Source organism: Carassius carassius, chromosome 8 (assembly GCF_963082965.1).
Source record: "Carassius carassius chromosome 8, fCarCar2.1, whole genome shotgun sequence".
Taxonomy (NCBI): Eukaryota; Metazoa; Chordata; class Actinopteri; order Cypriniformes; family Cyprinidae; genus Carassius; species Carassius carassius.
The window spans coordinates 10,402,859-10,416,391 of record NC_081762.1 but is presented as its reverse complement, the minus strand read 5'-3'; the positions used below and the strand labels follow the sequence as shown (position 1 = coordinate 10,416,391).

The following is a 13,533-nucleotide window of genomic DNA, read 5'->3' as shown; positions in this document are numbered from 1 at the left end:
TTATAATAATATTGAAATAATATTTTTGTTCCCCTCCTTGAACTGCCACCTTAACGTGGTGGAGGGGTTTGAGTACCCGAATGACCCTAGGAGCTATGTTGTCCGGGGCTATATGCCCCTGGTAGGGTCTCCCAAGGCAAACAGGTCCTAGGCGACGGGTCAGACTAAGAGCGGTTCAAAACCCCTTATGAGAAGAATAAATCAAAGGACCGTGACGTCGCCCGGTATGGCGCAGCCGGGGCCCCACCCTGGAGCCAGGCCCGGGGTTGGGGCTCGTATGCGAGCGCCTGGTGGCCGGGCCTCCCCCCACGGGGTCCGGCCGGGCTCAGCCCGAAGGAGCGACGTGGGGCCGCCTTCCCGTGGGCTCACCACCTACAGGAGGGACCGTAAGGGGCCGGTGCTTAGACAATCGGGTGGCAGTCGAAGGCGGGGGCCTCAACAGCCCGATCCCTGGACACGGAAACTAGCTCTAGGGACGTGGAACGTCACCTCACTGGCGGGGAAGGAGCCCGAGATTGTGCGTGAGGTAGAGAGGTTCCGACTAGCGATAGTCGGACTCACCTCTACGCACAGCTTGGGCTCTGGTACCACACTCCTCGAGAGAGGATGGACTCTTCACCACTCTGGAGTTGCCCATGGTGAGAGGCGGCGGGCTGGTGTGGGTTTGCTTATAGCCCCCCAGCTCAGCTGCCATGTGTTGGAGTTTACCCCGGTGAACGAGAGGGTCGCTTCCCTGCGCCTTTGGGTCGGGGATAGGTCTCTCACTGTCGTTTGTGCCTACGGGCCGAACGGCAATGCAGAGTACCCAGCCTTCTTGGAGTCTCTGGGAGGGGTGCTGGAAAGTGCTCCGACTGGGGACTCCGTCGTTTTACTGGGGGACTTCAACGCCCACGTGGGCAACGACAGTGACACCTGGAGGGGCGTGATTGGGAGGAACGGCCCCCCTGATCTGAACCCGAGCGGTGTTCAGTTATTGGACTTCTGTGCTAGTTACAGCTTGTCCATAACGAACACCATGTTCAAGCATAAGGGTGTCCATCAGTACACGTGGCACCAGGACACCCTAGGCCGTAGGTCGATGATCGACTTTGTGGTCGTTTCATCCGACCTCCGGCCGTATGTCTTGGACACTCGGGTGAAGAGAGGGGCGGAGCTGTCAACCGATCACCACCTGGTGGTGAGTTGGATCCGATGGCGGGGGAGGAAGCTGGACAGACTCGGCAGACCCAAACGTACTGTGAGGGTCTGCTGGGAACGTTTGGCCGAGTCTCCTGTCAGAGAGATCTTCAACTCCCACCTCCGGCAGAGCTTCGACTGGATCCCGAGGGAGGCTGGAGATATTGAGTCCGAGTGGACCATGTTCTCCACCTCCATTGTCGAAGCGGCCGCTCGGAGCTGTGGCCGTAAGGTTTCCGGTGCCTGTCGAGGCGGCAATCCCCGAACCCGGTGGTGGACACCGGAAGTAAGGGATGCCGTCAAGCTGAAGAAGGAGTCCTATCGGGCCTGGTTGGCTTGTGGGACTCCAGAGGCAGCTGACAGGTACCGGCAGGCCAAGCGGACTACAGCCCGGGTGGTTGTGGAGGCAAAAACTCGGGCCTGGGAGGAGTTCGGTGAGGCCATGGAGAAGGACTATCGGTCAGCCTCGAAGAGATTCTGGCAAACCGTCCGGCGCCTCAGGAGAGGGAAGCAGTGCCCTACCAACGCTGTTTACAGTAGAGGTGGGGAGCTGTTGACCTCAACTGGGGATGTCGTTGGACGGTGGAAGGAATACTTCGAGGATCTCCTCAATCCCGGTGTCACGTCTTCCATTGAGGAAGCAGAGGCTGAGGGCTCAGATGTGGACTCGTCCATAACCCAAGCTGAAGTCACCGAGGTAGTCAAGAAACTCCTCGGTGGCAAGGCACCGGGGGTGGATGAGATCCGCCCTGAGTACCTCAAGTCTCTGGATGTTGTGGGGCTGTCTTGGCTGACACGCCTCTGCAGCATCGCGTGGCAGTCGGGGACGGTGCCTCTGGGATGGCAGACCGGGGTGGTGGTCCCTCTTTTTAAGAAGGGGGACCGGAGGGTGTGTTCCAACTACAGGGGGATCACACTTCTCAGCCTCCCTGGGAAAGTCTATGCCAGGGTACTGGAGAGGAGAATCCGGCCGATAGTAGAACCTCGGATTCAGGAGGAACAGTGTGGTTTTCGTCCAGGCCGTGGAACACTGGACCAGCTCTATACCCTCTACAGGGTGCTGGAGGGTTAATGGGAGTATGCCCAACCAGTCCACATGTGCTTTGTGGATTTGGAGAAGGCATTCGACTGTGTCCCTCGCGGCGGCCTGTGGAGGGTTCTCCGGGAGTATGGGGTCCGGGGCCCTTTGCTAAGGGCTATCCGGTCCCTGTACGAACGGAGCAGGAGCTTGGTTCGTATTGCCAGCTGTAAGTCAGACTTGTTCCCGGTGCGTGTTGGACTCCGGCAGGGCTGCCCTTTGTCGCCGGTTCTGTTCATGATTTTTATGGACAGAATTTCTAGGCGCAGCCAGGGGCCGAAGGGGGTCAGGTTTGGTGACAACACGATTTCGTCTCTGCTCTTTGCGGATGATGTTGTCGTGTTGGCCTCATCAGGCCAGGACCTTCAGCATGCACTGGGACGGTTTGCAGCCGAGTGTGAAGCGGCTGGGATGAGAATCAGCACCTCCAAATCCGAGGCCATGGTCCTCAGTCGGAAAAGGGTGGCTTGCCCACTTCAGGTTGGTGGAGAGTTCCTGCCTCAAGTGGAGGAGTTTAAGTATCTTGGGGTCTTGTTCACGAGTGAGGGAAGGATGGAACGGGAGATTGACAGACGGATCGGTGCAGCTTCTGCAGTAATGCGGTCGATGTACCGGTCTGTCGTGGTGAAGAAAGAGCTGAGCCGCAAGGCGAAGCTCTCGATTTACCGGTCAATCTACGTTCCTACTCTCACCTATGGTCATGAGCTTTGGGTCATGACCGAAAGGACAAGATCCCGGATACAGGCGGCCGAAATGTGCTTTCTCCGCAGGGTGGCTGGGCGATCCCTTAGAGATAGGGTGAGAAGCTCAGTCACCCGGGAGGAGCTCAGAGTAGAGCTGCTGCTCCTCCACATCGAGAGGGGTCAGCTGAGGTGGCTCGGGCATCTGTTCCGGATGCCTCCTGGACGCCTTCCCGGGAAGGTGTTCCGGGCACATCCCACTGGGAGGAGACCCCGGGGGAGACCTAGGACACGCTGGAGAGACTATGTCTCCCGGCTGGCCTGGGAACGCCTCGGTGTCCCCCCAGAAGAGCTGGAGGAAGTGTCTAGGGAGAGGGAAGTCTGGGGTTCTCTGCTTAGACTGCTGCCCCCGCGACCCGGCCCCGGATAAGCGGTAGAAGATGGATGGATGGATGGATGGATATTTTTGTTGTGAACTGAAGTCTGTAGTTAAAAAAAGAATTTATGTTCTGCCAATTTATCAGTCATTTTTAAGATAACTCGGTCTTTTTTTCTTAACAAGTCATCTTTAATGCATCAAGTTGCTGCCAAAAACTACCCATTTTGGCTAAAGCACTTGGTGGAAGAAATGTTTATTATTATAATTCATGATTTTTTTTACCACAGTTAAGGGAGGTACCGGAGGTAAAAATGATTGTAATACGGCCTCATTGCTTATTGCTTTATAAGAAGAGATAAATACTAATACAGGCATCCATGCAGTATCAGGTCCTATTGGCCTTCTTTAAAACTATGTGACCACCAGTTCTTACCGAATACCATATTAAACATTTCCAGTAGCCATTGGAAAGAAATGACATTTCCTTCCTCTTCGCCACAAAGACTTTCAACTTGAACTGAGTTTAATTGGAAATTATGACATACAATGTGCATTCTCTCTTATAAGCGTATGTGATTTGTATAGAGAGTATATAGGTTTTAAAACTGAAATGCTTTCTGTTTGTCTTCCCCTTTGACCCATACAAGCAAGAGGAAGTTCACAGTCTCCAAGGCACCAGATTATGCCATTGATCCGAACCCAAAATGGCTCCATGTCTGGCATTTTCAGAGGCCGTTTCCAAGTCAATGTCATCCTATCTGCCTCAAACTAAAAGAGACAAATACGACTGGATTAAGGTATCTGCCCCATTATGAGGCACCACAGATCAGAGCGTAAATAGTTTAGACTGATTCACTGACCAACAAAATAGCGCCAGGGCTTCAGTTCAATAAAATTCATCTTGTAGCCTCACAAAGTGCTGCTTAGTTGCACACTCCGATATTAACTTGGTATACTACCATGTCCAAAACACTGTTAGTACTTTTTTGTTTGTACAAATTAGACTGGAAATGTAGCGTCATTTTTGTTTTCATTGTCATAATGATTTATTCATAGCTCCCTTCTAGTGAAAAGTTCAATGCACTGACGTTTTAGGATTTTAACATAATAGATGTTGTTAGCTCTTGCGATGTATTCATACTTTACATGTGAAATGCTAACCATAGAAAAGTGCTTTAGCAGGGCCATAACTGAAGCCTTCTCTTGCAGGTAAAGATGGAGTGGTTGTCTTGCTGTTGTGCTGGTATCAGACATGGGCTCTTCATCAGATGACTAATGGAGTTGTGCAGCTAACCAGGAGGCCCAAGGCTGTTTGTTAGCTCTTAACAAGGTGAACCAGCTCCTACGGAACAGCACACTAGTGCTGAAGGATTTATTATAGATCTGCGTGTCCGCAGGCCATGAACGGTATAGCGCCGGTCTCATTGTAGTGGGTCCACCACACTAACAGAGGGTTTAGATCATTATTGCCTCATTGTTTTGATACAATTTTGGAGAGCGGGTGATGGATGGATGGATAATCGGATGAGTAAAGGAGTTTTGGTAGCCTAGCACATGAGGGTAATGGATGGACTGCAAAAACACATGGCAAGGATCAGGAAAAGTGAGTTTTGAAAATATTTTAGAGATAGAATTTGGGAAAAAGTTTTCAGTCTTTACATATTTAGAGATGTTGTATGTTATAATTCACCTAAAGTTATATTAAACAGCATTGTTTTTTAATATTTATATATTAATTTAGAAACATTTACTTTATTTAGTTAGAAAAAATACAAATAAAAAAAATATATATTTTACATTTTAAATATTTGATTTGCACATTTAGTATGTGCAAATAAAATCTTTAAAATGTTGTTTTTTTATTGTTGGTAAAAGTTTAAATGCTACATCTCTGAATGTACAAATTAAACATTTAAAAAAAATACTAAAACATATAAACGAATAAATTAATTACACACAATTAAAATATTGAAATATTTTTTTTAAATAAATTATGTGCATGTATATTTTCCTTTTTTTAAACTTCATGTTTGAAAGTTTACTTTGTGCTCTTTTTTAAAATTATTTTATTTTACATTATAATTGTTTTATTATCATTATTTTTACATTTTACATCTTACAAATATATGTAGTTTATGATAAATTTATATTTTAGACACAGATTAAAAATTTGAATAAATAATATTAAAATACTAAAGCTTTTACACTTTTGGAATGTAAAAAGAAAAAAAAATGCACAAGTGACATTTTAAACAATCATCTGGCACGTAATCTAGCACAAATTTTCCCAGAGAAAACTCTGTACTGTTCTGCCCTTTTGTCCCTCCATCAATACAATCAGCTGGTGTCATCCAGCGGTCAGTCTCCGTGCAAGGAGGGGCAGGCTGTGAGAGGTAAGGGGGGGGGGGGGGCTTTAAGCGACGCTAATCACCGCGCTCGCTGTCAATCGTCTGCCAATATTAGCCGCCACGTCCCCATCTGTCAGAACGGGGCCTGATGGCTCCCTCGTTAGCGCCGATCACCTGCCCTCAGCCAGAGCGGCTGTGCTAACATCCATCACTCACCGGCGCCCATTTTTTCCTCTGCTGCTGTCTAATGGCCTTCGTTCAATTGTCTCCTTTAGCTCGGGTGCTACAAAGTTAGTAGAGCGCAGGGGTGATGGGTTGGGGGGAGGGATGTAGAGGGAGGGGTGCGACAGAAGCAGCTCAAACATTTCAAGCACGCTGCGGTGGTGTAATGAGCCATGGCAGCTGGATATACCTGTGCATGCTTTGATAAAGGTGAGCTGACACACCAGGGCCAGATAGGCACTTTGGTGTCGCAGACATATGTCTATCTATCACCGCAGAGCGCTGGAGGGGAGAGAGAGAGAGAGAGACAGGGAAGAGTAGCGTGAGCGGGAAAAAGCCAATAGGGAGCAAATGGTGTGAGAACAGCTGCTAGTATTTTGTAGTCATCAGTACGTACAAGCAGCGGCCTCCAAATTGGACATTCGTGGCTAGAAGGCTCCTGATCTCAGTTTCCCCTCTAACAATCCTCTGAAAGCCAAGCGAGATGATAAACTGTGAAGAGCGTCTCCAAGCTATTCCTCTTGTGTGGCCCTCTGCGTCTCTCCCCATCGCTGTATTCTCTGCCGTTTCTTGCCTTTTGTCCGAAAAAGGAAAAGAGGGAAGCAAACATTTAGGGGTGCAGTGTAGCATGCTGGACTGATGCAATACATTCTCTTTGTGGGACTGTAGCAGTAAAGCCGCTGGACTGTGGCTCTGCTCGCCAGCCGTGAGATGATTAATTCAAACTTAACACTAGAGAAGACACTAATATTCATCACCTCGGCTGCATTCCTCTCCAACGCCAGCCTACAGCTCTCCTAATTAATCAGCACAGACTACACCCCAGTAAAGCTGCAAAACAACACTGTACGCTGATAGAAAACAATGCAGGAGAACTCAGAGCTGCTGTGGCTGGTGCAATTATGAAATTTTCGCGAGCATTTTATTGGCGTACAAAAAATTATTTTAGTCATGCTGGAAGCATTAATAAAATATGATTTCTTTAAAGGCTTTGTAAGCAAGAATGGCACAGTCTCCGATGATATGAAAGTAATATAATTTATAAAAACAAATAAAGCATTTCCTATAATATCATTTAAAATAATAACGTTATGTTAATGATTTTTTAACATACCATTTAAATAATATTTATGCTTTACATTGACATTTGGTTAAATTAATTCATAATTATTTAATATGTATATATAAATAATAAATATATAATGATAAAAATAAAAAATAATAGTCATTATTATATTGAGAAGTACAGATGCATAATCAATATATTGCCTAAGTAATTTATATCTGTTCTGATTAAATCAATTTCACTACTCATTAATTTATAGCAGTGCAGTTAATCAGTTAATCTCCAGTGAGTCTTCATTTATCAATTTATTTTTTAAATAATAGTTGTTTTTTGTTGTTGTTTTTCTCAGATCATTACATCTCTTACTCTCTGTCATGTTTGTTGGTTTTACCATTGTAACATCCAATTATAATTATAATACAAAATTGAATCTGAAGCTCTTTGCATGACACACATATAAAATTCCCATATTTTGAATGCCAATATGTGAATCGAGTTAACATCTGAAATCGCAATGTATGTAAATAATCGCGACAGGCCTAACGTTTACACATTTTTCACGAGCGATTACGTATTGTAGTCCGGCCCCTTTTCTTTATTTCCACACATAATGTTCTTCTGAAACGAGTGTCCCTGTGCTTTTTGTTCTTTTGAAAATAAATCCTATTAGTCTATGCGACATCATACACTATTGTGTATCTCTTTTGTTTCATGCAATTCAAATGCCTAGCTCAAAAGAGATATAGATCATCTGAATCGCAACTGTTGAATGAAAGGATTGTTAGCATCTCTTAAATTAACACCTTTCATTGTGTAATCAAGTTCTGCTGTATGCAGAAAAATAAGACTTTAAGATTCTGAATCCTGCGTTGCTATAGAAATCTTTTTTTTATGCAGTACAATCCCTCTCCTCATCAGAGGGAGAAAATACCTCACTTTGTTCTGTTTTGCTTTGCATTGTTGTTAGCCTTCCATTCAAACAAAGGAGACATTTTATGGTGCAAACGATCTATTCAGTATTGCCTCCTCTCATAACTCCTCTCAGAAACAGCCTTTTATGCTGGAGAAACACCGTCATATGTTAAACAGACAAAAAACCAAATCCCTTCTTCCAAGAGGGGAAAAAAAGAAGTGTGCATTTTGCCGAGAGCTATTTTTCTCGTTTTGTCACAGGGGAACCAGAGTTTACACGTGCCTCAACATGGCGGCCTTGACCGTGTATGAAGTAAAACAAAAGTGCTGACTTCATCTCCACTTCCCTTTTCTCTCAGTAGCCAGAGAATCTCATCAGCACTGCTTCACTTCAGCATCTGTTTCGGTTATGATGGCCACCTGTCCTGTTGTCCCTCGAGACGAGCAGATAGGACAGACAATTCACACATGTAGAATGCCAAAAAATGGTGTTGGTGTTCACACCAAAATCTCTTGCTTTTTTTGTTCTCAAGACATGTATATTCACCTATGGTCTGCAGGCAGGGTGTTTTATTGTTCGCAATATGCCTTGTTTGCTTTTCACCTTTCAGTTTGAAGCATTTCTGTATTACATGGTGCATATCATAAATGAACGAGTCTCTTTTCTTTCTCTCGCAGACTGAAGAGAGCGAGTCACATCTTTAGAATAATTTCAGGGTTTGTTTTATTTATTTTTTTAAAAATACAGCTTCAGTTACAGATAGTAAATGGGATTCAAAAGCCTGAGACCACATTGAAAATCCAGCAGGTAAATTCTAATTTTAAAGAGTGTGATTTTTATGCTGGTGTTACCAATCTAAATAGAAAAATAATGAAATTTTCAGACAGGTTTCCTGAACACTCCTCCTGTCAAACAAACAGTAATTTTGATCATAGCAAGATCTAGCCAGTAAAATGTTTTACAGCAGAGCACAATTATAATCTGGAGTGTGAAAACCTGTAAAATGTCTAAATCGTAGTATGGAGTGGAAATCAGTTCCTGTCTGTCAAATTTCTCTCCTCCACATGGCTTGTTTGGTCATTTGTTTTAATGCTGCCAATCTTGACAAGCCCAAGAAGGTGAAAATGGCAAACGATGCGGGGCCAGCTGAAATATTTCAAAACCATTCTCACATTCCCTATGTACATTTGAAATATTTCTTTTTGTTTTAGACCTACTGACATTTTCCAGCACTGGTGATTAAAAAATCATCAGATAAAGACCCGGCAGTACAATGCTCTTCTTATTTATTCAGAATAAATGAATAAACACATTTATTATTAAGTAGAGAAAGATTCTCTGCATGACCTTTGAACAGTTTGCATACAAAGTATACCTTACAAAAATTAGTGCTGATGGTATTGAGAACTGCACAACGAATGACCTTCACCTCTGGAATACTTGATTCTGATTGGTCAATTGCACTTTTGTATGATGACAACTGAGGCAACAGTTTTTTTTGCTAATTCAAGCCCCCTTTAGTTCAATGCTTATGTTGAGATAATGCCTGTAGTACATTACCATTCCATATACTAATATTTACAACAATTTTGCATTCAGCTCTAAAGAGTGGCACTTCAGAGCCTGAAGTTCCCTTGATCATTTCACAACACCATTTAAATGAAGCAATTATCCATTACATCTTACTGTAACCAGTTTTGTTGGTCTATCACAGCAACGGCTCGTACACCTGCTTTTCTCCATTGTTACAGATGGGTCGTGCGCTATCATTCGACACAATAGCTGCCTTTTAACTCGCAGAAATAGCTTGGGAGTGACACATTAACACAGGTGTTCCTCTTACAGCTAAGTGCTCCACGAGGTGAAAGGCCTTTAAGTACCTGTTGATAGGTGACAGGGAGGGACATGTTAATAAATACTGTTAGGCTACGGAGAGGGGCCTAATGTAATCGTGTGCAGTAATTCAGATTGCTGTCTGGCTCTGTAGCAACAGTAAAGAGTTAATGACACGCTGTGCCAACCGCACGCCTCCTCTGCCTCGCCTCTCTATTGTAAAGGCCCCGTGCTACACAAAGCTGTGAAGAGGGATGAGTGGAGAGAGGCGGTGTGCCTGCCGATGAACAGGAAATGAAACAAAGAGAGAGAGGATGGCCTGATAGCAGTGATTATTACCCAAAATATCATATAAAGATGGCAGCGAGTGCGAGGGGGAGGACTAGCGTGCCGCCCACTTAGCCTCGCATAATGAAAACGTGCAAGGTGCGAACGCTGGCCTGAATTGTGTGTGTCAGTGTGTGCATGAAAGAGAACGAGGAGGCGTGGGGGGGGGGTAAATGCTAGGAATGCAAGTGTGTTTCTTGAATCCGCCAGAATATCAAGGTTACCAGAATTCATTTGTCCTTTTGCCAATCTTCAGTTTTACCCTGGAGAGATGGACCGCGGTTGCACCTTTTAAAAAGGTAGTTAATCTGGAAGTGAACCGTACACAGACTCACCATGCCCTTGTAATATGTTGCTCAAATGAAGGAGTCGATCAATCTACTTTTGATTCATGGACATATTTTTCAGATTAACTCTGCGCTGCCATTAGCGGCCCCTGGAACAGTAGTGAAACAGGGTTACGACGTGCGAGGTAGCGTTTCCTGTTTATGCTGATATTACAATGCATTAACAGCTTTCACGCTTCCAAACAAATGAAATCCACTGTAAACAGACTTTAAATCGATAATTTTCATCTGAAGCCAGCAGAAGTTGGGTCGAGCTGAAACAATGCCACAGTCAATGAGCAAAGTGTATAAATCTTCAGATCACGAGATGGATGTGTGTGAGCTGTGACCTTACTAAAGCTAAAGTAAACGCGAGGTCTGTTACATGGTCTATAACATGTTTACAAATAATTTTGATTCTGATTGAATAAGCCACACCTCTGATGGCACATTCTATAGTAATGTGCCAAGTTGCTATCAATGCTGATTGAATTTTGGTCACTCAGGATTGATTCATTTATTCTATAGTACAGGACCTTTCCAGTCATTTCTGGTGTTTTTTCAATATATTTTTTAATTCAGATGGAATGGATCATGAATCATTAAGTCTGGTTGATTAAAAAAAAGAGGTTAAAAAAAATTATTTGCTCAGAAGTCAAACTTTTCTGCCAGTTATATGCTCAACAAAGGCTAGATCTGCAGAGCAGGTTTTTTTCCAGGCCTGGAAAAAGCCTGGGGTTTCCATGTTTTCCAATACATTAATTTGTGATTATTATTTATTTATTTATTATGAATTATTATTTACCTGCTCCGGGTGTGTTCATTATGTGTTTGTGTGTGTGCACTTGAATAAGTTAAATGCAGAGCACATATTCCGAGTATGGGTCACCATACTTGGCCACACTTAACTTCACTTCACTTATTTATGAATACATTTTTAATAAATCACTTTGATTCAGACTGATCCACTAATGAATCGTTTTGAATAATTTGTGAATCAGTTTGACTGATTTATTGGCCTGAACTGACACAAAAGAATAATTCACTCACAAATCAAACATGCTTTATGCTCATATTGAACAAGTTTTAGGCTGAACAACAGCATTGATTTTTTTTTATGCCTGGCTTGGTGGGGAGGTGGGGGGGGGGGGGGGTCTTAAATTATTTTGATTCATGGTGATTCATTGATGAATCACCTGTGAACTGGTTTGGGCAATTAAAAGATCCAACTTGCAAGAATGACTCACTCAGAGATTAAGCTTCATTATGGCTGCCTTCTAGTCATGAAATATATATATATAACATGTCATATTTAGAAAACTGTTTATAACTATAGAAATTTCCAGACCTGAAAACCACCATTTCATAAGATATCCCCAACATCCAGATTTTCCATGACTGTGAGTTTAGGAATGAGTGACGAAAAAGTTCCCTGGCTTCAATTTTACCTCTGACATTTCCAAATTGAAACCTGAAAACTTACATTTTAGCGTGAGCGTGAACTCCCTCTTTTACCTGCCGTCTGTTCCCGCAGTCTGACCTCCTTGTATAAGGTGTTCTATTATCTTTTAAAACGATGGGCAGATTCTATTTCCTGTCCATCAATCAGCCACTTAAAATGTACTATGCTTGAGATTATGACGAGCAAATTACACATACAAGAGCTCTCAGCTTCAAAATGGTTATGAGAGTCGTTAAGAGTGTAATTAACCTTGTGTTAAGTGGCATTTACTAATGATTAATGTGCAGTATTATAAAGGCAGATTGTTTCCTAAAATGAATACCTCGAACATAGCCAGTTTAAAGCTAATTGATCCAGACATCAATAACCCGATGCAGGATCAATTACAGTGCCTATTATCAGAGCGACGGGAGAACGGGCCAGCTTTTAGTTGACACAAATGGCTTACTTACTTAGTGATATAAATTTATTGTGTGATATTTGCTGACAATACATAGCAGGAAGTGTATTGAGCTACACATTTGGAGTGTTTGTAATACCAAAAACAGGAATGTCTTCAAGAGCCGTCACATCGAATCTTGATGAAAAGGGGCATGTGAGGACTCCGTCTCTCCTTGTTCTTCGCCCGCTCCCCTGACCCGCTGTTAAGCTCTGTATTTGCGTAGCTTCTGCTATGTGTGAGGCCTCTGCCCCTCTGTCCCTTTCTTTCTCTCATCCTCTCTGTCTCCCCCTTTTGCTCGCTCTAGGTTTACATGAGTCCGCGAGGGTGTGTTTGTGTGCGTGTGTGAGGCCCTGGACTCTCAGTCTGCCTTTCACAGAGCGAGATGCCTGTCATTCTAATCATCCGGCTGCCCATCTCTTCCACCACCAGCTGGCTGAGTCAACAAGAGAGAGGGCGAGTGTCTGAGTTGACTGGGCTGCCAAAGAACATATGCCCCTGTAACGGTATCTACTCCCTGAGCCCTGAGCGCTAGAACTCGCGGTCTTCTCTAGCTGGCAGGGCCGTCTATGATCCATGTCTGTTAAACCCATGTCTGACTGACACTGCCAGTGAGCTGGGTCCTGACACGCTGACGCACAGCCGATCTGACACGCCGCCCACTCGGGCTGTTTCTCCCGTCCGCTGCGGTGGAGAAGGGAGGGAAAGGGGGGCTGGAAAGATGAGAAAGCTAGGTTTGATTTAAATAAGAGGGATAAGACAGATGGATAGATAAAGGGACATTCTATAGGAAATACATTTTTAAATAAACACATTTAGAGGCGATGACAAACATGGCTGTCCGCCAATTCTGTCCATCACTAAATGTCTCAATAATCAGCAAATTTCATACAGTAAATTAAATGTAAACCGTGAATGAATAATAATAATAATAATAATAATAATAATCTTGTTGGTGCTTTTCTGCAAACTGCACAACGATTGCTTACCTAAATTTTCTGGAGGAAGTATTGTCTGAAAATACCTCCAGCCCTCAGATTTAAGCCGCTCCAGGGCTCTCTGCTTACCGCAGCGCGCCATCTGCTGGTCGCATCAATAACTGTCGATAAGGCGCTGCTGGCTCATTTTGAGGGAATGTCACTCTATACAAAAATAATAGCATTTGTATTGAAAGATTTCAATACAGTTTGACATGATTGTTTTATATTAATTTTATCCAATTTCTCTGTCTAGAATAAGCCAAGCTGTGTGCTCGCCAGATCCAGTACGAGCACTTAGAAGTAG

The 13,533-nt window shown here is 43.9% G+C and overlaps 1 long non-coding RNA gene across 1 annotated transcript in view; it reads left to right on the top strand.

The window, feature by feature from the left end:
- Positions 1-13,533, top strand: part of LOC132144697 (uncharacterized) — a 30,466-nt gene extending 16,933 nt beyond the window's left edge. Inside the window, exons 5-6 of the long non-coding RNA XR_009434380.1 lie at positions 4,523-4,643; positions 13,483-13,533. This is a non-coding gene — a long non-coding RNA (uncharacterized LOC132144697). The remainder of the gene's footprint in view (positions 1-4,522; positions 4,644-13,482) is intronic.